This window comes from Sabethes cyaneus, chromosome 1 (assembly GCF_943734655.1).
Source record: "Sabethes cyaneus chromosome 1, idSabCyanKW18_F2, whole genome shotgun sequence".
In the NCBI taxonomy this organism is placed as follows: domain Eukaryota; kingdom Metazoa; phylum Arthropoda; class Insecta; order Diptera; family Culicidae; genus Sabethes; species Sabethes cyaneus.
In genome coordinates, this window is record NC_071353.1 from 111,845,283 (window position 1) to 111,870,085 (window position 24,803).

General features: G+C 39.6%; 1 protein-coding gene across 1 annotated transcript in view; it reads right to left on the reverse strand.

Moving 5' to 3' along the window:
• Positions 1-1,075: 1,075 nt before the first annotated feature.
• The window catches only part of LOC128732585 (mitochondrial cardiolipin hydrolase), a 64,756-nt gene continuing 41,028 nt past the window's right edge, over positions 1,076-24,803 (reverse strand). Inside the window, exon 3 of the mRNA XM_053825866.1 lies at positions 1,076-1,168. The gene's annotated coding sequence lies outside the window, so the exon portion shown is untranslated. The remainder of the gene's footprint in view (positions 1,169-24,803) is intronic.

Sequence of the window (24,803 nt, forward strand, 5' to 3'; positions counted from 1 at the left end):
AGGAAATTTGTATTTCATTTGTATGGAAGCCCCCCTCTTAAAAGGGAAAAATTGCCTACAAAAACACCCACATGCTAAATTTGGTTCCAGTTAGTTCATTAGTTCTCGAGTTATGAGGAAATTTGTATTTCATTTGTATGGAAGCCCCCCCCCCTCTTAAAAGGGAGAGGGGTCATTATTCTCCTCCTAAAGAGGGAAGGGGTCTCTTTTCACCATAGAAAAAAAATTGCCTGCAAACTAAATTTGATTCCATTTGCTGGATTAGTTCTCGAGTTATGAGGAAATTTGTGTTTCATTTGTATGGGAGCCCCCCTCTTAGTGGGGGTAGGGATCTCTAACCATCATAAGAACCTTCCCTGGCACCAAAAACCCTTACATGCAAATTTTCACGCCGATCGGTTCAGTCGTTTTTGATTCTATAAGGAACATAGAGCAGACAGAAATCCATTTTTATAGGCATAGATTTGTATGGGAGCCCCCTCTCTTAGTGGGGGGGGGTCTTTTGCCATCGAGAGAACATTCCCTAGCTCCAAAACCCCTACATGCAAATTTTCACGCCGATCGGTTCAGTCGTTTTCGATTCTATAAGGAATAACGGACAGACAGACAGACAGAAATCCATTTTTATAGGTATAGATATTCCACTATTTTTAAGCACTATTTTGAAAATATCCATGGAAATTATTTTTACACATCAAAATTTACAGATATCGTACAGTATTGAATATATTATATAGGGGCGTAGTGGTGAGCATTCACACCTCTCACGCCGAGGACCCGGGTTCAAATCCCAACCCGGCAGATATCACGAATGACCCAAGCTGGTTAAAGTGACTATAATCTAACAAAAAAACCAAAAGAATAGATTATGTAATTTCCAAACGTTTGAGTTACTATCTATTGTCGTATAGGTGTTCAATGAGTTGGATGAATTTCTAAGAAAATGCCACTTAATGAACAGAAATTTATCAGACGCATAAGGAAGAATTATACCGGATCTGTTCGGGAATTCGGGAGAAAAAAATTTAACAGTGATTGGAACAAATAGATCTTTGAAGAAATTTATTTGAAATAAACCGAGTTAACTTTGTGAACTGAAATGGAGTCACTTTTAAAGATTTTATCCTGTCCGGAGATGAAAATATTTTTATCATTGCGAGGGTAGTACCTGAAAGTAAAAGAAAAAAGAGAAATGATTAATATTATTGGTAACGTTAAAAAATAAATGGAAATTCTGAATTTTAGAAATACGAAAATAGAATGTTCTACGCTAGTGTGTTTCAATAAGATTGCCTTCAGGTTATATTTTTTACCGAGAAATACATAACAAAGGGCTGCAGATAATGAAGCCTTTTTTATTTCTAAATTGTAACAGCCCTTGAATCATGATTCATAAGCAGTTCCATCATTATCATCATCATCATCAGAGGGCGTGCTATAGCTTTCCCAATACGGTTTACTTTTAGGGCATCAGATTAACCAAGATCCTTCGGACCAAATCACCACACTCATAAAAATAAAAGAAAGTTGGTGTTGTGGGTAGTATGTGTTTGTTTAATGTAACAAACAAAACGGTTTACTTGTTTCAATAATTTGATTTATTTTACATCTAATAAATATCTGTTTTTAAGACCAATCAATCGATCAATATCAAAAATGTCAAGTCGTATTTGGTGCAACATATACTGAGAGTTCAGTGGCCAACCATTTTCTTCTGCGTATTTTAATACTATATTCAATCCATTGTGGTCTTTACCAGCCACCTCGTCGTTGGAAAAATATATTTCATCATCGATGACTGGTGTGGCCAGTTTCGACATAGGCGTCTTGTTCAAGATTAAGAACACTTTCTACAATGTCTTTCTCAATGTTTGTCTTTTTATTCCTGAGTTCCAGATTCAACGATTTTTTGCGAAATGTTGGGCAATTTATCTCGATCGAAGGATTCCCAACGGTTGATCATCCTCATCATCACTATCTACTGCGTTGTAAAGTATGCTCCAGGATTTCGTTATTACGTTAACATTTAGCTGAATACCCGGAAAAAAATAACCATAACACGAAGATAAAAATTATGGTAACTATAGGATACAAAAAACAACAAAAACAATAAAAGTTATCGTCCGAACAGATAACCAAACTAGCAAACTTATTGTTGTTCACCATAACTTTCATGGTTTTCAGAGATTCTACCATAAAAATGACGGGGTGTTAAGTATCTTAACAATGAAAAAATCTAGTTTTTCGCGAACAAAAATTTTCTTTTACAGTACTTTTATGGTATTTTTTAGATGAAAAAACAAAATAATTAAAAAAGGCAGTAAATTTATGATGAAATATGGCCAATTCTATAGCGTAAACAAAAATAATAATAAAATTTGGATTTGAGGCACTTTTACAATAAATTTAACATAACTTCCAATGTTCACAATAAACACTATTGTAGATGCATTGTTTCTACCTAGGACAGGACGTGACATGTTGTATCGCAATCCAGCTTTTTACGCGCTAGAATGGCGTGTTCGTAATATGCAAACAATCTTTTTGACAACTCTGCATCCATCAAAACTGGGCACTTTTCTCTTGCAACACTACCGTGCTCTTTCTTTCGTTTACGCCAAAGAAGGAGAGCAAAAATGTGCGAAATGTAATGATTCGAAAAATCAGAAAAAGGGGCCATCGACTCGAATGCAACCATTATCGAAGCATTGCTCTCCTCAATTCTGCATACAAAATTCTCTCTCGCATCCTGTTTCATAGGCTGAGGTCGTCACAGGAAATCTTTATCGGCGAATACTAGTGCGGTTTTCGGGAGACCCATTCCTCGCCGGACCTCGATAAATTCCGAGAATTCCCCAGGTGTTCCGCAAGAAAGTAATATGGGGCCTTTGCTCTTCAGCCTATCCTTCAACGATGTAGCCAAGATGTCTTTATGAACTGGTGCAAGGTAAACTATTTGATTGTGTGTATAGCAAAGTGTAAGGTAATTACGTTTGACTACCACATTGACGGAAACGCTCTCCGGAGGGTTGATCAGGTTACCGACCTCGGTATTTTACTCGAATCCAAACTTACGTTCAACGCTCACCGTTCCAATGTTATTTCCAAAGCATCCGGCAAGCCTGGATTCATTGCTAAAATAGGAAGAGATTTCAAAAGGCCTTCATTGCTTAAAATCTTTTTGTTGCGTATCAGTCCGGTACTTGAAAACTCAATTGTAGTCTGGGAACCCTATCAGCTCACCTGGATTTTGAGAATCGAACACATCCAGAGAAGATTTATCCGTATGGCGCTTAGAGATTTGCCGTGTCAAGATCCTGCAAATCTTCTACCGTATCCAGCACGTTGCTGTCTACTTGATTTGGACATTTTGGAAAGGCGCCACAAAGTTCAGCAGGCAACACTAGTGGCGAAAATCCTATACAACGACATCGACTTACCGACATTCCTTGCAAAGGCGAATTTTCATGAATCGCAAAGATATTTACGAGCCACTGCGTTGTTGCATGCCGAGTTTCATCGTACCACGTTTGGATATAACGAATCAATGACTGCGTGCGTCCAAAGCCGAACATTCACTCGGGTCGAAGAACTTTTTATTTGTTAGACTTCAAGGCGGCGTACGATTCAGTTTAACGAAATGAGCTGTGACGGTTTATGCTTGAATATGGTTTTCCAACAAAACTGGGTAGGCTGATACGTGGTACCCTTTTGAACTTGCTGTTCAACATTGCATTGAAAGGTGCTATTCGAAAGGCAAGCGTGCAGAGAAGCGGTACCATCCTAGGGTTCGCGCATGCCATCGATATTATCGGTGTTAATCGTAGAGCTGTGGAAGAGGCATACACGCATCTAAAGGAGAAAGCTGCGAGGGTAGGGCTAGCCATAAACCAGCAAAACAAGCAAAACGAAGTATATGATGCATGGTAGAGAGTGTGGTAGCTCGTCAGGTGTTAGAACTCCGGTGGTGATAGATGGAGCGCTGTTGACAAAAATGTGAGTACAGCGGATGTTAGGGGCGACTCGAGAGTGGCTGGCAGCCCAAGATCTCTGGGCGTGGAGACGACTCCTAAATTCGGTCTAGATTCGATAAGCGCATTGTCGCCGAAAAAGTAAAGTAAGCACTGGTTAAGACCAGAGTCAAATACAAAAATTATTTTGAATTGACAATATGAAAACTGTATTTAGATACATTTTGATATTAATGTCACACCATTCTGACCATGTGTTCAGGAGAAAATGATATTCAAAACCAAGAATTCAGGAAAGTTTTGAAAAAAAAAATTTGCGCGAATATTTCTTATGAGCAATTTAAATGCTTTATACCAATTTTGTAATTTATATGAATTGAAAAAATATTGGGGTAGAGCGTTAGATATGAAAACTGAAAAAGAGAAATTGAGCTATTTGTTACTTGACGCGCCTCCAGATAATTATTTTTGCATGAAAACCTTAAGTTTCGGTTTCTTTTGAGTAAGTGTACTTTCTTGAAAAAATAGTTTTTAGTTTTATCGCACCTTGCCTGTTAGAGAGTTAAATGAAATTCTAAGAAAGTATTCTAAAAAAATGCCTTTTTTCACAAAACACAAACGTGCGACCTCTAAATCGTGTTAACCAATATTTCCTTCATAGGAAAGTTATGATGTGACACCCTAAGGTATTATTTGAGTGTTGAGCCCCCAGGTTTTAGGAACGTGTGTTATTTTGGGACGCTCTACTGGGGATGGGGAACTATCTATTTTAATCACAAAAATACAACGCGATCTGGAACTCCATCAGACAAGCGCTTTTCCTCAATCACACCCTTCTCGTAATACTCAAGAACCAGCTACAGGGATGAACCGACGATGTGATCCAGCAATTAATAAACCATTGGAAACTCTTATAGTAACAAAGCTAGAGACCAGTTGTGTTTTACCTTGTTTCCGCACTCGAACAGACCAGCAAAATTTGTGCAAAACTACTCAGTTCTAAACGAGTAACCCCTACCTAGTTGTAATCGCTCAGCCATTGTCAAACCGCACGGAAAACTGACGGAGGGAAATTTAGCAACCAACCGACTCATGGACGTAAACAATCGCGCCGCGATGTCTTACCGAAGCGGAAACCAAACCGGTAATAATCATACATACAATGAATAGAATGGATCAGAATCAAACGAAAGGTATCTCTGGTCACCCCTGCTCCATCCTGCGCTGGTCCGCATTGTAGCGACTTTTTCTCGTTGTTGCTTATTAGCGCATTTCCGGTTTTCTGCCGACGTCGTTCTTTTTTTTTCAATCGAATTCGATAAGAGCTCACGTGTCCCGAAGGATACAACCGACATAAAGCTGGTGTCTGCGCAACTGGAATTTGCACCGAGCCACGACGACGAGTCCCTATAGCAACAAGAACGAAATGGACGACTGACGACGGCGACGACGACTACAACGACGGCGGTGACTGCGATTGCAAGCCATGCAATTGCAAGCCATGCAATTGCTCTTTGCGACATCGTCATCTGTCACGTTTCGCGACGTTTTCCGCAGTCTCTGTCGCAATGTGTGCGGATACCAACCGACGACGGCGCGGCCCAATGGCGACGCCACCAGACTGGCTCGGGCCCAGAAGGGTTTCTCTGCTGCTGCTGCCGCTGCTGCTGCTAGGTCGCTGAAGGGACCTACTACAGTTTGGTAATACTGCCACCCCACAATCGTGGGGAGGTTTGCTGAAACCAAGTAGGCCAATTGCCGTAGAATTTCCATAAAAGTCTCATCGTACTCGAAACGGCACTATAGCGGGACAGTCCATGCCAAAGTGTACACTGGCAATGAGAGATTTTATTAGCATGAGCCTGTCTATAAGCGAGTAGTGACTATGATTAGCGAATGTACAGTTTAGGGGAAAATATATCGACCATAAATTGTTGACTTCCAAGGTCGTAAATGTACCATTTAACCATCGTTTTGGTAAGGGCTTACATCCGCTCGGTACATGCATGTTGAGTCATAAAACTATACTAATCCCTTGTCGACATGAGGCGATAAAGTTTCCGCAACGGTTACCGAGGGGTGCCCCTTATAATTGCAAGTGCGTTATGCCGCGGCAGTCGGATTGTCCCTCGACATTTCGACGGCTACCTGGCGGGAGCGGAGAAAACAAGTTCCCTAATCCTACAAAGCACGGGTAAATGACATAATAATATGCCGCACCTCGTACAGCCAATCAAACAGTGCGGTTTATCACCTTTATACAAATATTTTGATGCATTTTAATTCTTGGTTCCGCAATTAATCCGAGGGTGATTTGAGTGAAAGTGGAAAAAAGGGTCACCGAACCGAAGGGACTCTGAGTATGTACTATCAAAAGTAGAATCTGTATAACTTGGAAAGCCTTTGAAAAATTAATTTAACTGTTATTACAAATTAAACATTCATGACTTTCGCCCGGCTTCGTCCCTATTGACTCAAAACAAATAACCGTAAAAATTCGAAATAATGACATCAAAACAGATGCTGATTACCAAATCTTACGAGCAATCGGGTCGGGTCTGCCATCTCTATTCACTTCAGAATGATTGTTGAAACTTCCTAGCGAAAGCTAATTTTTGCTTCGAAATAAAAACTCCAACTCAGCTGCCATGATATATCAAAATTGCGGGCACATGAAAATGGACTTCTTGTAAAAAGGATACTCTTCTATCTTCGATTGGTTCTATTCCTGTTCTACCACGTCCTCGTCGATGACAGGACAAATATCCTTTCGCTATCGCTTTTCCCTTTAGGAGATACATAACCTAGAAAAAAAAGTTAAATAACGCGTGGTTACATTCACACAATTTAAACTTGGAAAAGAAAATATTTTTCTAGGTTTCGAAATACCTTCCATCAGCAACGGGATGATTCTCCGGAAATCCACGTGTCACTACCTAATAGTGCTCCATCTGCACGGAATGTAGAATGTTTTGATGCCGTGGCGGTAAGAATGGCTTCCTGCTGTTGGATTTCTCGATTCGACTGTCACACTTCACACACCGAGTCGATCGCGTCGTCGGCTGCTCTCGTTTTGGTTTTCTATTGTGTGTCAATCGCAGTTGTAGAAGCACTCGATTGTACGACACACGAACACTTCAGCACAGCACAGCACAGCTGGTAATGTGTGTAGATACTGCGTAAGGATATTGTTCCGCCATTTTCAGGCAACAGGCGCATCTTTTGCATCTTCAACTACTAATGTGTCTCCGCCCTGCTGCTGCTCGCACAGTAGGCCACAACGGAGTTCCTTTGGCGGGGTGGCGTGCGCCTTCTTTTTTCAGAGAAAAAGGGACTTTTTCGGTGCTTATTTTTCGAAAAGCGAAAAGCCAAAAGGGACTCTCGGTGCGCTGTAAACGACGACTGTAGTATGATGTTCAGTTGTTGGAGGAAACTGAAAAAAGTGTCATTCAATATTTTTTGTTGCCTCTTGTTGGCCGGTTTGCCAGGCGTCGAACAGTAACGACTTTGGGATTGATTTGAGCACTTTAGCACTGTTCTTTTTTTTTTGTTCGAAAGATGACATTTATGAGTGGTTTTATAGCGTTTTATGTTTACCGCATGATAAATTATTACTTTCGGAATGAGTTGTTTCTTTAACGACCTTTTCTGGTTGATTTTTACTGCATTCTAATGAACTGCTGTTGGAAGGTATCTGTGAGGTAAGATGTTGCCTGTCAAATAGAATAGTTTCAGCTGTCGAAGCAATTATGACACGCAGTTTGTGCGAGTTTCCCTAGCTCCACTGAAATATAATTTTACTTGAAATAAGTCAAAAAATGGGAATTACATAACCAAATATTAGCTTTTATTTCATTCCCGGTGATATTACCGGACACTGGCATGCCCAGATTCTCTTTAAAATTTAATATAAAACAAAATAATTTCTGTAACTCAGAAGTCCGTCGTTTTTAATTTCATCTGTCACTGTTTTCACGATAAGTAAATAAATTGCACTAAAATAGTTTTAGTTTCAAGTCCAATTTCAAATCCAGTCATAAATCAACTTTTAAGTTTCATTTGAAGCCTAATTTGTGCTTAACTTCAAATCCAAACTCAATTCTAATTTTATGCACAATTTCAACACTTATTTCAAATCCAATTTTAAGTCTAGTTTTAAGTTCAATTCTAAATACAATTTCAAGTGCAATTGGAATATATATATCTAATTTCAATTAATCCAAACCAATCTAATCTTACCAAATTGGTCCAAATCCGACCAAAATCATCTGACACAAATCAAAATTGGTTCAAAGCTTCTCCGGATAAGCGCAACTTCGTTTACATTTAGACCAAATCCAATACACATTAGTTCATAACCGACCAAAATTATCCAAATTGAATAAAAATTAGTCCAAATCCAATATATATCGGTCCAAATCCCACCCAAATCAGCACAAATCCGACCAACTTAGCCTAAACCCAATCCAAAATGTCCAAATTCCATCCAAATTAGTCCAAATTCAGCCACATCAGTCCGAATTCTTTCGAAAATTGCAAAAATTCAATACACATTTGTTCAAATCTTGTCTAAATTAGTCCAAATCCCATTCAAATCCGTCCAAATTCCATCAAAATCGTGCAAATCCAATAGAAATGATTCTAAATTCTATCCAAGTTAATCCAAAACTTATACAAATTAAGCCAAATCTTACCAAAATCATCTAAATTTAATCGAAATTAACCCAAAGCTACTCCAAATCAGTGCAAATCCGATCTAAATTAGTGCTAATCCGACCAAAGTACTCCAAATCCAATTAATTAGTCCAAATCGGATCCAAGTTTGTTCAAATTCAATCCAAATGTGTCCAAAACCAATTCGAATTCGACCAAATTAATTCCTATTCCATCAAAATCTTTCAAATGCAATCGAAATTAATCCAAAACCGATCCAAATCAGTTCAAATCCAAGCCAAATTTGACCAAATCCGACCAAAATTATCCAAATCGAGTCGAAACTAGTCCAAAGTTACTCCAGGTCAGTGCAAATCCGATCCAAATAAGTCCAAATCCAACACAAATGATGTGATGATTAAGTGATGGTAAAAAACTACAGAGAAATCTCGGAAAATTATGTTCTGTCACATGAATTGTTTTTTAAATATTTTTTTCTTCTTTATCAATTTCGGAAACAGAACAGAAAAGAAGAAAAATGAGAAGAGAAGGAAAAACGATAAAGAAAAGGAGGAAAGCAAGCAACGAAATAAGGACAAACAGGACAGAAAAAGAGAAACAAACGGAACAAAAAACAAACAGCACTATAGCAAAGCCGGAAAAGCAAAGGACAAGCTACGGAAGCAGGAGAATAGAGAAATAAGAACAGAAAAATAGTACAAAATCGAGAGAAAGCAATGAACAAACGGAATAAAATGAAAAAAAGAACGTGTCAGAAAAGGAGCAAAAATAGGACATAATAAGAGTAAGAACGAAACAGACGCAAGTTACAAAATAGAAAAGGAGTTAACGGAACAGAAAAGAGGAAAGCCACAGGAAACACTGAGAAACATGAAAAATGGCACAGGAAAGAAGAGAAAGAGGTAGTAGAAAAAAAATGAGAGAAAAGGAGGAACCACGAGCCAAACAGAGGAAAGACAGGACAGAAAATGAGAAAAACTTGGCGGAAAGGTGAGAAAACGGGAAAGAAAACGTGAAGAGAGAAAAAGACGATAAGCGGGAGATAAAAAGTGCAAAGAGCAAAGGGAAAAAGGTGAGCCAAAACAGAAAATAAACGTCGGAAAAGAAAAAACGGGGCAACCACAAGAGGAAAAACGGAACAGACAAAAACGAAAAACGAGGAGTAGTTAGGAAAAGACGACGACTGGAAACGAGAACCGTGTACAGTGGGGACAAGTTCTCAATGCAGCACGCATGGTTATAAAAAAAGAAGCTAGATTCTTATCTACAGGCGCGGATAGGCATACAGTATATGGTAAAAAGAAATTGTCCTAAATTGCTTCCCAATGGGACACTGGACTTGTGGCAGAAACTAAACGATGTGATAGAACCTAACTTTACTGAGAGGCTCGTAAAATATATCTGATTTTATTTCAACAACATTTTACATACGTCGAAGACACAACGAGCTAAACTGTCATGGGTTTGTGCTAGCAGAGCGTACGATTTCAAGCTTACTAGACAAGAGCTCATACGCAAGGATCTCCTACATTTTAGAGCCAGCACATGGCGTCGAATGGTTGGTAAAGGCCTGGATAGTGTGTAACAAAGACCCCATAGCGATACTAACTTAGCCTCTTACCCACCAACTACTATGCCTACCTCCTCGTGGTGCCAGTCAGACTACGAACAGCCTTAGGGGAGATCAGATAATCAACCCTTGGTGGAGACGAAGGTCGTAGAGAAGGAGACATCCATGCGAACGCACAGTGTAGCAACGAGAAATAGTTTTGTCAGCCTTGAGCGTCTGATAGCGGCGACTTACACGGTCCCAATGATGGGTTAGCTTTTTAGAACCAGTGGTCAAGTGTATAAATAGTAAAAAATTAAAGACAAATATCAATGCAAAACGGGTAAACAAATTAATTGGACCGGCTGAAGAAGCAGCTGAATCGCTCACCTAGGATTTGGCGCGATACGTTAAATTCAAATTGTCAAAAGTCCACTGGAGACTGCTGAGGGCTACGTATTTGCTGTAGTTTGGATATTACTGGGATTTACAACCATTCTGTTTAAGATACACCAATTACCCAATTAGCGTTGAGCGGATATGGGAGAATATTTTTAGATCTTGTTCTTTCAAACACGAGCTTCACGTCGTTGAAATAGGTCAGAAATATGAACGATCCGAGATGACTGCCCTGCGGTATACCTGAGGTGGCCTTCAATGTACTGCATCTGAAATCACCGATGGCAATCGTCACCAGATCCCTTCACCCACCAAGAGGGAGGGTTTCCATACAAATCTATGCCTATAAAAATGGATTTCTGTCTGTCTGCCCGAATGTTCCTTATAGAATCGAAAACTACTGAACCGATCGGCGTGAAAATTTGCATATAGGGGTTTTTGGCCAGGGAAGGTTCTTATGATGGTTAGAGACCCCTCCTCTCACTAAGAGGGGGGACTCCCATACAAATGAAACACAAATTTCTGCATAACTCGAGCATTAATCAAGCAAATGGAACAAAATTTTACATGTGGGTGTTTTTGGAGACAAGAATTTTTTCTATGGTGAATTGAGACCCCTCCCCACTTTAGGAGGAAGGGCTCCTATACAAATGAAATACAAATTTCCTCATAACTCGAGAACTAATTAATCAAATGAAAATGTGGCATGTGGGTGTTTTTGGCGGCATGAATTTTTTCTATGATGAATTGAGACCCCTTACCTTTTTAGGAGGGAGGGGGGCTCCCATACAAATGAAATACAAATTTACTTATAACTCGAGAACTAATCAAGCAAATGGAACCAAGTTTAGCAGTTGGGTGTTTTTGTAAGCAATTTTTTTTCTATGGTGAATTGAGACCCCTTCACTCTTTAGGAGGGGAATAATGACTCCTCCCCCTTTTAAGAGGGGGGGGCTTCCATACACATGAAATACAAATTTCCTCATAACTCGAGAACTAATCAAGCAAATGGAACAAAATTTGACATGTGGGTGTTTTTGGAGGCAAGAATTTTTTGTATGGTGAATTGAGACCCCTCCCCACTTTAGGAGGGGGGGGCTCCTATACAAATTAAACACAAATTTCCTCATAACTCGAGAACTAATTCATCAAATGGAACCATATTTGGCATGTGAGTGTTTTTGGAGGCATGAATTTTTTCTATGATGAATTAGGACCCCTTACCTTTTTAGGAGAGGGGGCTCCCATACAAACGCAATACAAATTTCCTCATAACTCCAGAAATAATCAAGCAAATGGAACAAAATTTAGCATGTGTGTGTTTTTACAGGCAATTTTTTTTCTATGGTGAATTGAAACCCCTCCTCTCTTTAGGAGGTGAATTGTGATCCCTCCCCCTTCAGTAGTGGGGCGGCTTCTATACAAATGAAATACAAATATCCTCATAACGCGGGAACTAACCAAGCAAATGGAACCAAATTTGGCATGTGGGGGTTTTGGAGGAAGGAATTTTTTTATGATGGTTTGAGACCCCTCATCCCTGTGGTAGGGGGATAAGGACTCTCATACAAATTGAAATTCTGTTCAATTCTGTTTGCGCAACTCAAAAACTAATCGAACTCGAGAAATTTTAGACTCTTTCATAAAACATTAGTCAATAACAAGACCACCACAATCTATCAATAGTAGCATTAGATGATTCAGCGCGAGACGGCCACAGGCCGCGAGTGTTGCCGGCGACCTGCCGTCGGAAGCGCCGGCCACTGCGGAGGGCGGCCTCCCGTAGAGATCACCTCTAAGATTATTTATTTTCCTAGATCTACTGACCTCTATTACTTTCCTTCAATTGGGTCAACTCTGCGAAATGGTACTTTCTACGAAAAGATTTACCGTGCAATGGCACATCCCACGTGAGGTTTTTCGCAAATATGATGGCGAATATTTAAATGCTATCGGCTTTATTTTATCAGGCTAAGCAATGGGGGGGGCGTTTTTTTCTTCTTTACTGTGAGGAAAATTTATATTTTAAAACACCCATGAACTTCCCAGAAACTTGCAAAACTCTAGATTGTGACAAAGGCCATCCGAGATTCACGATTTATGTACAACACAGTTTAATTAGTGGCAATACGAAGTTTGTCAGGCCAGCTAGTTATCTATAAAAAGGGTGATCGGCTAGATTGCTGTAATCACCGCGATATTACGCTGATCAACGACGCCTACAAGGTGCTCTCCCAGATTTAGTTACGTTATCTATCCCGATGGACTGTACTACAACAATTTCTACACTCCAACAAATCTTTCAGGAATGTTGGGAGTACATCGTGCCCCCAGCATCATATTTTCGTGGATTTCAAGGCAGCATACGATACAGTCGAGCGCGAACAGCTTTGGCACGTAATGCACCCAAACGGTTTTCCGGACAAACTGACGCGGCTGATCAAAGCTACCCGGAAGCAAGTGATGTGTGCTACGTACGTATTTCGGAAGCACTAGCGCGAGGAAGGGAATGGTAGAAAACAGAATGATATTTTATAGTATCCTAAGGCGGTGGGACAAGACGCAAAGAGAAAAGGGCGAAAAATTAGAGAGAGGGAGTGACGTGCAGTGTCTTGGTTGTAAGCAACAAGTGTCTACATGCTTATGGTGTCCCGGTTGGAAAAGAAAACCAGTAGTTGGATTAAGCCTCTCGATTGGCAATTGACTGCAATAGACGATGATAATGGCTTCAGCCCATTGTCCGGGCTTGGGGAGTTGAGGAATTGTGCAGAAAAAGACTCTAAAGAAGATTTTAACTAAAGTTTCGATTGCGAGAAAAGACTAATTTACTCAACATGAAGCGCAGGTTTATTTGCAGCACACCTTGTCTTCTTAGTAAATGTACTGAAAACGCAACAGCGCACACTCGGGTATGAAATGGGGAAGGCGAATGAGCGTCCAATATAGCTCTAGCCATCCCAAGCCCCTACCTAGCGCCTCCACGTGGCCATACCTGGTAATGCTCTATTGAGTAGCCAAGCTAGGAGGTGCGTTGCTGGGCGGTTCCCGGCTGCCTGGTCTCAAAACCGCGGTTTTGGGCAGACGGCGGAGCCACACGGCCTAGCTAATAGGTAAGCCTAATAAGTTATTTTAATTATTTTTTTCGTTTTAGCTTATGAAGCATCTGCTATATAGTAAAAACTGGCCAAAACGAGTTTTAATACTGCACATGGATACCAGAATGAAAAATTAAACTAACTTTTAAAAATTAAAATTAAATAAGAAGCATTTATGGAACCCAAAGGACGCTACTCTATTCCATACGAAGGACTGCTGGTGAGATTGTTCTATTTTTATCATTTATACCACATTTCATCTTAATATCATATCATATATTAACAGTATTATTATTGATATCATAAATGTGGAAGGCTGGATGACGGAGTGGATTGCCAACCTGAATCCTTAAGGTCTGAAGCAAATATGGCACTTCTCAATTCAAAACAAACAAATCATCACGTGGGTTAAAGTTGGTATAGCGAAATTGATTATTACATGGAAGGATCCTAATGCTGGAAGGCGACTCTTATAACCCCGGAATGCGCACAAGTGCCTCTGCTTGTGGGTCCGCCCAATCCCTTTTGGCCCTTCTGTAACAGCATTAGTGTGAAATTCATTTGATAATCAAATTTGGATCTACTGTAATTCTACCCACATACATTGGCAAGTCCTTGAAATGATGGTGGCTTTCCCCTACTACTACTACTACTACTGAAAACGCAACAGCGCACACTCTAGTTTTCATTAATGAAGTCGACGCGTAGGAGATCTTTCGATTGTTTGGTGCAAAAATATTCAAAATCGATCAAGAAGTCGCTGAGTTATTGGCACTCAAAATCTAACCGTCTTTTGAGATGCTTGCATTTTTTGGATTTTTTGAATGACACTCTGACTTCCCATAAGACGTTGTCAATCTCTTTTCCAAAAAAATCAATAAAACAGTTGTTTACGGTTGATATTCTGCAGAAAAAAAAGTTTGCTTTAAAAGGTAAAAGCTGAATTACTCAGCAGCTGTCTTTTTTATCTACCAAGTGATGAGATTCCGTCGGACATATTCCCGTGTAACCGTTCATCGCCGCGCCGAGCAGAAACTACCACCCAAAACTACCGTCATCGAAAAGACGCATCGTGCGATAGAAGATCCCCTGCAGCAGCAGCAGGATTCTCACAGTCTAGCGCCTCTAACTTTTCATTTTCGAATCTGTCAAAATCAACAAAACAAATCAATCGTCAAAGTGAACAAAGAATGCCTGGCAAACAGCAGCGCGCGCACTCCGTACAGAATGCACAAAGAGCATCCAAATCCAAAGCAGCAGCAACAGGCAGGGGTAGGTAGTACCTGGAAAACGAGAGGGTAGTGCACATCAATCGTTGCAAACTACGAAAAAGCAGATTAATTGGAAAAGAACAGCCCAGAATCTGGAGCAATTTGAAAGCAATTAGGGCACCGCTGCTGGGAGAAAGTCTCATCACTCGCTGTGATTTAGGATTCAGATGAAAACAGTTTCGTTTTCTTCTTCTACATCTCTAGCCAGAACCGAACCTCAGCCGCGACATGCATTATGCATGAATATTTTCGGTATGTATTTCAGCAGCCAACCCCCTTCAAATTTATCATAAACTGTAACACACTCAATTAACGTGCGCAGCTATGTTAGGCGCGGCGGTATTGCGACCATTCTATGCGACCGAAGGGTGTCGCTTCAAATTGAGCTAATATTAGAGGAATTCCACTGCTGCGCTGCTGTAATAATCCTCGCCTAATTAGTTCAGATTTTGGTTCGCTAAGCCCCGATTAGAAGTCATGAACGGTGGTGAATTGAACTTGTTTTTTTTTTTGTTTATGCTAAGAAGCATCACATTAGAATTTAGAAATGTTACCAGTTTCGAGATTAGTTAGTTGGATGTTGTAATGTTTGAAACACGATGACGATGACAGAACCACAGGACAGACCACTCACCGCGCTGAGGTAGGTCCCACCGGGCCGCATCCTGTCGCATTTATGCTTCCTACCGAAGGTCATTGAAAGCTCATCAATCTTTTCGTTTCGTAATTCTCAAGAATGCCTACCCCAGATGTGCTGTACAACAGCGTCGTTGTGTGGTAAAGGAAGAAAGTCTGCAAGAACGATTCTAAAGAGAATTCAATTAACCATAATCTTTTGAAGGATGAAAGAAAAACTCAAGCAGTAGCAACCGTCATATGCACTCGTATCAGTTGAGTTGAGTAAGATTTTCCTTTCCCTTGTAATGCTGCAAAAGCAAAAAAATGGATGTTTGTTCATTATTTTCATAGAAAATAAGCTTTTTTTCGCAACCAATTTTGATTGTTAGCATTTCAACGGGGACAGAGCTCAAGCAGTCACTAGAGAAAGGATACACACCGGGACAGGATAATGAGTTAGCATGTTTCTTTTCGGTTTGAAAGCGCAGCTTGCTAACATCTGTTCCGGGTAAGGAATTACGCATGTTAGTTTGGCATGCACTACCTGGACACTTTATGACCTGCTCAGCACATGCAGTCCTAAGCAGATCTCTGCAATCATAAAACCGAAGTGTTGATTTTCTGAGCGAAAATCCTACACTGAAGTGTTGGTGAAGGTACAGTTACCGATGCATGAAAGAACTCTATGGGAAATATATTCGGCAATGAAACTTTCAAATTAACAATCTATCTCCCTGTGTACCTACTAGTGAGGGTTGAACATGGAAGAAAGCAGAAATTAATTAGGAGTGAAAGTAATAAAAGTCATCGTAAAACTTGTCTAATATTTCATCTGGAAAATCATCGTCGCCGGGCGCGCACAGGATGTCTCGCAGCACCGCCAGTCGGAGAGATCCGTTTTCCGGCTATGATGCGATCTGACACTATTTACGAGAGAGCCCATATCTTGCCGAGCGGAAATCTTTGATGTGTTCGGTACGACTCACTTCACCGAGAGGATAACAGTGACGAATCAGAATTGCCTCCCCGAGCGAGCAGCAGCGAGTAACGATCGATCGCCGGCGGCGCCTCTTCGGGGGTTCTAGCAGGGGGAATGTTCTAAAACAATTTTCGTCGCTGTTAAGGCCTACCAAAAACAGTTTATTTGTTTTGCGGAAATAGTGAGTCGGCATAATTGAGTGAATGTAATTCGACTTCGAGGGTAAAGTTTACCGTCTGATGGCTATTAAGATTATAGCTAATATCTGATCTGTACGAAATTAAAGTGGAAAAAATAAATACCTACTTGGTAATTAGGAGCATCAAATTGAACAATTGGGCTTTTCATTTTTCTACATACGGCTTTTCATTTTTCTATAAGTTCATCACTGCAAAGTTTTATACTAACTCATCGTATCTGCAAAAAACACTTAGGTTTCTTAAATAAACATTTTGAACCATAAATCCTTTATCGTCAATGTACCGGTCCATATAAACTATTGATTGTAGCTTTACCTGTGGACTGGGTAGAACATTCATGGGATGGGGCATGGGGATAATATTTTCGATAGCTTCCTCCTTATTTCCTAAACATTTACGTTTCACGTTTCAAAATTTCGAATGTGTTGAACATGAAGAAATTTGGACACGAAAATCATTTAGAGTTGAATTCCCTACGATAAAACTGAACCTTGACGTGGTATAGGGCTTTTTAACTAATCAGTAAATGAACAGCGGTCACGTTTAATTCTGAATGTGGGTATCAGTGGCCGAAAAAAATGAATACAAAACGCATTCAGCGCATACAATTTTATCCCTGGTAGTAGACTTTTATCTGTCAGCCCATGGACATGACTAATGAACTGCTGACGGTGTTTGTCTTTCTCAGTTTTTTACCCTTTAAAACAATTCATTCATGAATTGCAGTGCTGAATGATTGCTCGATTAACTTGTCAGAAAATTCTCTTGCTTTTGACTGATATTTTATATCTCAAAGTTTAGTTTTTAAAAATCAACCAAAACCTGGCAGAAGGAAATTAATTAAAACATGGTTGGGAATTAATTAAACGTTGGTTTCAGGTTGGCAATGCTGCGTTCATTTTATCTGTACTAGAAACAGTGAAGAATGAGCAGTATATTGCATCAATTCAGGCGTATTGTATAAAATGAATATGAGATTTCTAAGCACTGCACAGTGGTTTGATTGCTCGGAATCGTGAACTTTTTTAATAACTCTTTTCATAGTGTTTTTTGAACAGTTTTTTGGTACAGCTAGAGTTTAATAGGATTCTTACACTAGCCCTGTAATTGTCCTGTACTCTAATAACCGGCTGCGAAGCTTGCCGATAAAGAAGGTTAATGTCTTAAAAACGGTTATACCTAAAGGTTTGCTCTACTTGCATATTGGGGTTTGCAAAAATTTATCTTGATTTTTTTACCCTATATTTTTCATAATTATCCATACTAATGGTGCCCTGTTTTAGTCATATAGAATTTCTACTAATGTTAAATCATCTCGATAGGTAAGGAAATTAAGGTAAACGCGATCAGGAGGACCTAACAAAATTATAACAGATCTTGTTATTTTGTTATCAAATTTTCTAATAGCAGTTGTTATCGATTTGATATATTTGATCATATTATAACAAACGTTGGTATAAATTAGCCTCTGTAAGTGGTTAAAATATCAAAAATTCTAAACTAAACTGCCTCTAATTAATACCTGATTCATAACAAACCAACCGTGTAATGATTTTATCTTAATTGTAACACACTGTGTTAAAGCTTAATTGTCAACATTTCAAGATATTCCAAAAATAACACAGCTAATAAAGATATATTAGCAAGTATTAGTAACTGTGAAGTGACGTATTTAATATACTTTTAAAATGATGATGGAAATTAAAATAAGTTTTGCAAGTAACATATTTTGTTATAAAAGTAATTTGCAAGTAACATATTTTGTTATTAAAGCGAAATGTGTCATTCTTAGTGGTGGAATCTATATAACTCATTCATAACTCAATGTGCTACTTGTATCTGAATCTGTTACAAACTTGAATTTGTTTCCTAATTAGTTTATTTTCGATTTGTAACGTGATATGTTAAAAATATCAAAATGTGTTATAAAACAGATATAATCTTGTTATGGCCTCCTGATTGGGAAGCTAACTAGGAAGAGGGTTAAAAGAGGTAAAGTGAAACGCTGAAGAAAGGAGCAAAATATTAACAATTTTGGTCTATTTTAATTACCGCGCGAAAATCCTTGTCTGGTTTACATTGATGCTTTTCGGTGAAAAACCCGAATTAATCCACCTAGCGGCGTGACCTAGCCTTTCTACTGCCACAATAATCACTATTCAATTTCTCAGGAACATCCATAATTAACTTGACTATATTTTTAAATATGCGTTCCGTATTCCTCAAAATCCTTATTTGCCAGTAAAATTCACAACGTATTGCGTAGAATAATTATATTTTCTTTCCTTGGGTGCGTAAATACCTGTAAGTGTCATTTATGCTACTTGATGAACACCTTATTTAGTTTCATAATATTTACGTGATTTATCGAGAAATAATGTAAACACAAAAGATAATTTTTACAGACTTGAATGAATATATATAGAAAACCCTCTAACGGGTCTACAGACGGCCTTAACTTTCGGGCTTCAGAGCCATATACGAAACTTGTTTTGAATTGACAATGTGAATCATGTGTTCATAGCAGATTATTTGATATTTTGATATTAATACCATGCGTTCAAAAGTTAGCATCTTTGAAAAACAAGAGTTCAGAAAAATTATTATTATACTTCGCTTTTGAAGAAAAAGGATATCGACAACAAAATGATTAATCTCAAAATTTTACTATTAGTTTGCTTGGCTTCAATTTTGCAATATATCTGAATTAGAAAAAATAACTGAATAGAGCATTAGATATGAAAAAGAGAAATTGAACTTTTTCTTAGCTGGCGCTCCTTCAGATAATTATTTTTGCATGAAAATCAAAACTTAAGCTTCTTTTGAATGTACCTTCATGAAAAGATAGTCATTAGCTTGATCGCATCGGTTTTACAATGTTTGAGGGTTAGGAAAACAAAATGAGGTCGAAAAATAGTGCCAAAGCTGCGCCATAAACATGCTTGAGAATGGGAAATATGATCGATATGATTCCCAGTGCTTGTCTTTTTTTGATTTATTTATTAAAACATGATACATGACATAAGACATCTGTCCTTCAAAATGTCACTAACAAAAATAAATCTTACAAAATTACTACCATGCAACGTATACTTCCAATTTTTCATATAACATTTCTAAGCTCTAGTATCTATTGATTGAAAAGAGCATCTATTGATGCGCAGAATTTGTTTGAATTTTGTATAAATTTATTTGGAAAAATCGACTCACTAGTATTTTTAATCCTATACGCTACTATACCTACATGCTTAAATTAACTGATTTTCTTCGCTTTTTGCTTTTCTTGTACAATTGTGAGTAACAGCAAGTGAACAAAATGACAATTGAAATCTGAAATCAAAGAAAAGAAAAAGCTTTTCGATTGAATCCCACTATTTAATATTTATTTGCGACAGATACGTAGTTCGCCTACGACGTGCAGGCTTCATCAGTGTCTTATTTCAAAGCGTATACGTATCTGTCGCGAATAAATATTAAATAGTGAAATTTAGTTGGTAAAAGTTTTTTCTTTTCTTTAATTTCAAATTTCGTATTCCACTAAGAGGCTTCAAAAACTTCAGACAATTGACATGTTTCTCACTTTTCTTGAATTTCAATGCAAATTTAAAAATTGCAAATTGTCATCACATACACACATACATACATACATACATACATACATACATACATACATACATACATACATACATACATACATACATACATACATACATACATACATACATACATACATACATACATACATACATACTTACATACATACATACATACATACATACATCACACACATTGCATACAATCAACATTTGTTTTGATTTCACACGTTTTAACAGTTTAATATACGGTACTTAAGTGTTAAAGTTTAAATAACTTTTGAATGAACCGTCCGATTTTAAATAACTCGGTTTCGTTTGATAGATCTCAGCAGTAATTTTCAAATAATAATAAAATGTGTGATGTTTTTCATTGAATTAATGCTTATATGTTACAAAAATATGTTTTAAATACTATTTTTTCACATTTCTTTATGTAACTTTCAAACTACAAGTCCAATCGTCATGAAATTTGGAAGTTAAGGGTTTGCAATGCTCCTCTTTCATATGCAATCAATTTTGTTCAAATCGGTTAAGAGACCTATGAGATAATGAAGTCCCATATTTTTCGTATTTTTATACATAACTTTTGAACTAAAATTCCGATCAGTATGAAATTCAATAGCGACCAATGGGACACCTAGACCTTTCATTTGACACTAAGAACATTAAAATCGGTCCAGCCATCTCCGAGAAAAGTGAGTGAGATTAAAAGCGTCACATACACACACACACACACACATACACACACACACATACACACACACACACACACACACACACACACACACACACATACATACACACACACAGAAAATGCTCAGTTTTCGAAACTGAGTCGAATGGTGTATGACATTCGGCCCGCAGGACCTTCTTTCCATTTCCGGTTTACCAAGTGATTTCTATACCTTTATACTATATATTTATATAGTAGAAAGGCAAAACGTTTGAATAAACATGGTTCAAGTTAACGTTTCTGCCTGCCTATTTCGGCTATCGTCCGAATTATTTTATAAAAGAAAATACAATAGACAATGTTAGTTGATTTTATAAATTCATAAGGGAAAGAAAAACTTTTCGATGTCTTAACGTTGGCGGTCAACCGTATTATGCATTTGCAAACATATATCTATGAAGGCTCAGGGACAGCAAGGCGCTTGGTAGTGGTTAGTTTTTGGCGTTTGGTCCCGTTATAACTGCTGCGCACTAAGACACTAGGGGTCTCGAGGTTTGGGAGGTGGAAGCGACTCTATGGTTTAAAGCTTTTGTCGACTACCGCGAACACCAACATCGTGCTGCGCTTGATTTACTTTGTAGATTTATCTTGGGACGGTGCATAAATGCCAGGGGGTTGGAAGATGAAATTTGTTCCGTGGGTCGAGCACTGATAAATTGATAACCACTAATGGTCCTAGATTTGTCTACCTATTGATTCATTTGTAGTTGTTAGAAAAAGTTGTGAAAGTTGGTTGAGGAACATCTTTTAGAGTTGAATTAAGCGGTTAATATTTTCTTTTTCACTGTAACGCTACTTACCGCCGTAAAACACTGTCCATTTTCCTTGGCACTTACTAGCTTGTTTGGCCTTACGTCTTATGACAAGGTCAGCATAACGTAGTTCCCCTATCTAATTTGGTCCATGGCAGCTGGTCTCCAGTTCTGCGGGTATCCGGCGCTCGCCAGATCTCGCTTCCCCTGGTCTTGCCATCTTGCTCGCTGTGCGTCTTGTACCTTCCGAAAGAAATGCTACCGGAATTAACTTTGTAGGATAGTTGTCCGGCATTCTAGCAACATGACTTGCCGAACGTATCCGTCCAGTTTTACCCAGTTTCAGAATACTGGGTTAGCCGTAGAGACCGCCGTATCTTCAACTCAATCTTGTCTGCTTCGTATTTTGGTCTGGTGTATTGATCTTCCACCGCCTCAAATGTTCTGCCGACAGCATCCAAGACGTAGGCAAAGCAGATGAATTGATTTTTTAAAAATCATGTCTCGTATTTCGATCGCAGCACGTATTATAACACCTTCAAGCGCAATATTGGATAACAGGCAGAAAAGACCACCTCTTTGTCAAAGTTCCCTGCGAGATTCAAACGGGTCCGACAATGCATCCGTGTAGTCTAGTAAGCTGACCCGGAAAACCGTTTTCGTCCAGAGTTTTCCACAGCTCTTGTCGGTTTACACTATCATATGCGGCTTTAAAATCAATGAACAGGTCAGCCCTCCGTGAGGCCAGCCTGATAACTTCCCACGAATCTATTGGCTAATGGCTACTGGCGACGGTCGATGGAAGAAGACTTGGGAAAGCATTTTGTAGGTGGCATTCAGGATAGTAATCGCTCGGTAGTACACACAATCCAGCTAATTGCTTTTCTTGTAGATAGGGCAAACAGCTCCGTCTTTCCACTCCTCCGATAGTCGTTCCGTATCCGGGTCCATTTTGATAAATTCCGCTCCAATGCCATCCTTTCCTGCTGCTTTTTGTTCTTCATCCGGTAAATAGCTTGTTTAACTTCGCTTATCGATGGGAATGACACATCTTCATTGTTTGCCGCACTAATGAAATCACTTCCCTCACTACCACGGTGCTTGCCAAATGTTCATCGTAGTGCCGCTTCCAGCTTTTGATCACCGCACGGTCGCCTGTCAAAATACCTTCATCTTTATCTCTGCACACTCCGGCTTGCGGTGCAAAGCCCTTGCGAAATTCGTTGAGACTTTGATAGAACCTCCGTGTGTCGGGAAAGCGGTACAACTGCTCTAGTTCCTCGCGCTCCTTCTACTCCTGGTGGCGCTTCTTCTTATGGAAGAGTTGAGTTTGCTGTATCCGCTTCTGTTTGTATCGCTCTACAATCTGACGGCTGGCTCTACACAGCATTCGTACCCGCGCTATGTTCTTCTTATCCAACATCTGCTGGCACTCCTTGTCAAACCATAAGTTACGTCGCTTCGGTGGCACACGGCCTGAGACGTTCTCCGCTACGCTACTGTTTTTACAGTCCTTAAGAGGGGCCGCATTCAGTTTACCCTTTTCCGGCTTCGTGCGATAACGCGTAACTTGCGTAATATGGCCGAGAAACGCTGGCAACAGCTCTACGCTGGGTAATTTCCAAGATTTGGGAGTAGAAGAAGCTACCGGAAGAATGGATGGAAGGAGTGGTTTGACCCATCTACAAATAGAGTGATCGGTTCGACTGCTGTAACTATCGCAGCATAACGCCGCCGTGCCGTGCAATGCCCATGACCCAGCGGCACTTAACATTACCGCATATTTTATCGACTAATATAATGTATTGCGTCCTTTTTTATTCATTTTTTACTAGATGATGACCCAGATTATGATAGCGGCCGCGACTTAGCAGACCAGCGCAAAGCGCTTTTTTCCTGTTTATCAGTTAGTCATTTTTCTGTGTCATAAACACGGAAGGTACCCGCGGAGGGCAACGATTTGGCTTCCGCGTAGCCGTGGAACTATGTTTACGTAAGGCTTTTCGCGGCGCTCCGTACGAGTCGTGGAGCCAATCTTTGTCTCTGTAAACATGCGCTAGGACGAGAGCGATTTCGCCTGCGCCGAAAACGATTCATTCGGACGAACGTCAGGGGGAGGAAAGACCCGGTCTGGTCGGAAGGGAATGGTGCTTGCGTTTTTATTTAGGAAACTGTCCTTCCACCCCAAAGGAACAAGTTCTTCTGCAACCGATGGCATAAGGTTTCGTAGGGAATTACCAGGCTGGCTTCATGGAGGCTAGCGCAACTTTGGACCAAATTTTTACCATCCGACATTTTACCATTTCTTGTAGAAATGTCAGCAGTGCACGCCCACGCATCACATCTTTATTGCTTTTAAAACAGCATACGATACAGTCGATCGAGACTAGCTAGGGCAGACCAGGCACAAACACGGTTTTGCGGAAAAACTAATGCAATTGTTCAGAGCTGTATTGGATCGAGTGATGTATTTCGTGCCCATCTCGGGGATACTCTCGAGTCCCTTTGAGACGCGTCGAGGGTTGAAAGAAGATGACAACTACTGCATGCTGTTTAACATCGCTATTGAGAACAAAATCAGAGCGGGCAACAAGGGTAGCCAACTCCTAGGCTTTGCGGATGGCTTTGATATCATAGCCAGTAGCTCTGCGAAAGCAAAGGCAATCTACGCCAGACTGAAAGCGGAGTACATATAGGAGAATTGGGCTAAAAATAAATGCGTCGAAGACCAAATACATGAGAGGTTCAAAGGAAACAAACGCGACGGTAATTGTTGACGGCGACGAACTAGAAGTGGTAGATAAGTTCGTGTATTTGGGTTCGCTGGTGACCGCGAAAAACAACACTAGTAAGGGGATCCAGCGGCGCAATCAAGCGGGAAATCAGGCCTACTCTGCGTTCGCACTATGACCAAGAAGCATACGCCATCGTGCAAATTGATATTGTACAAAATCCTTATTAAACCA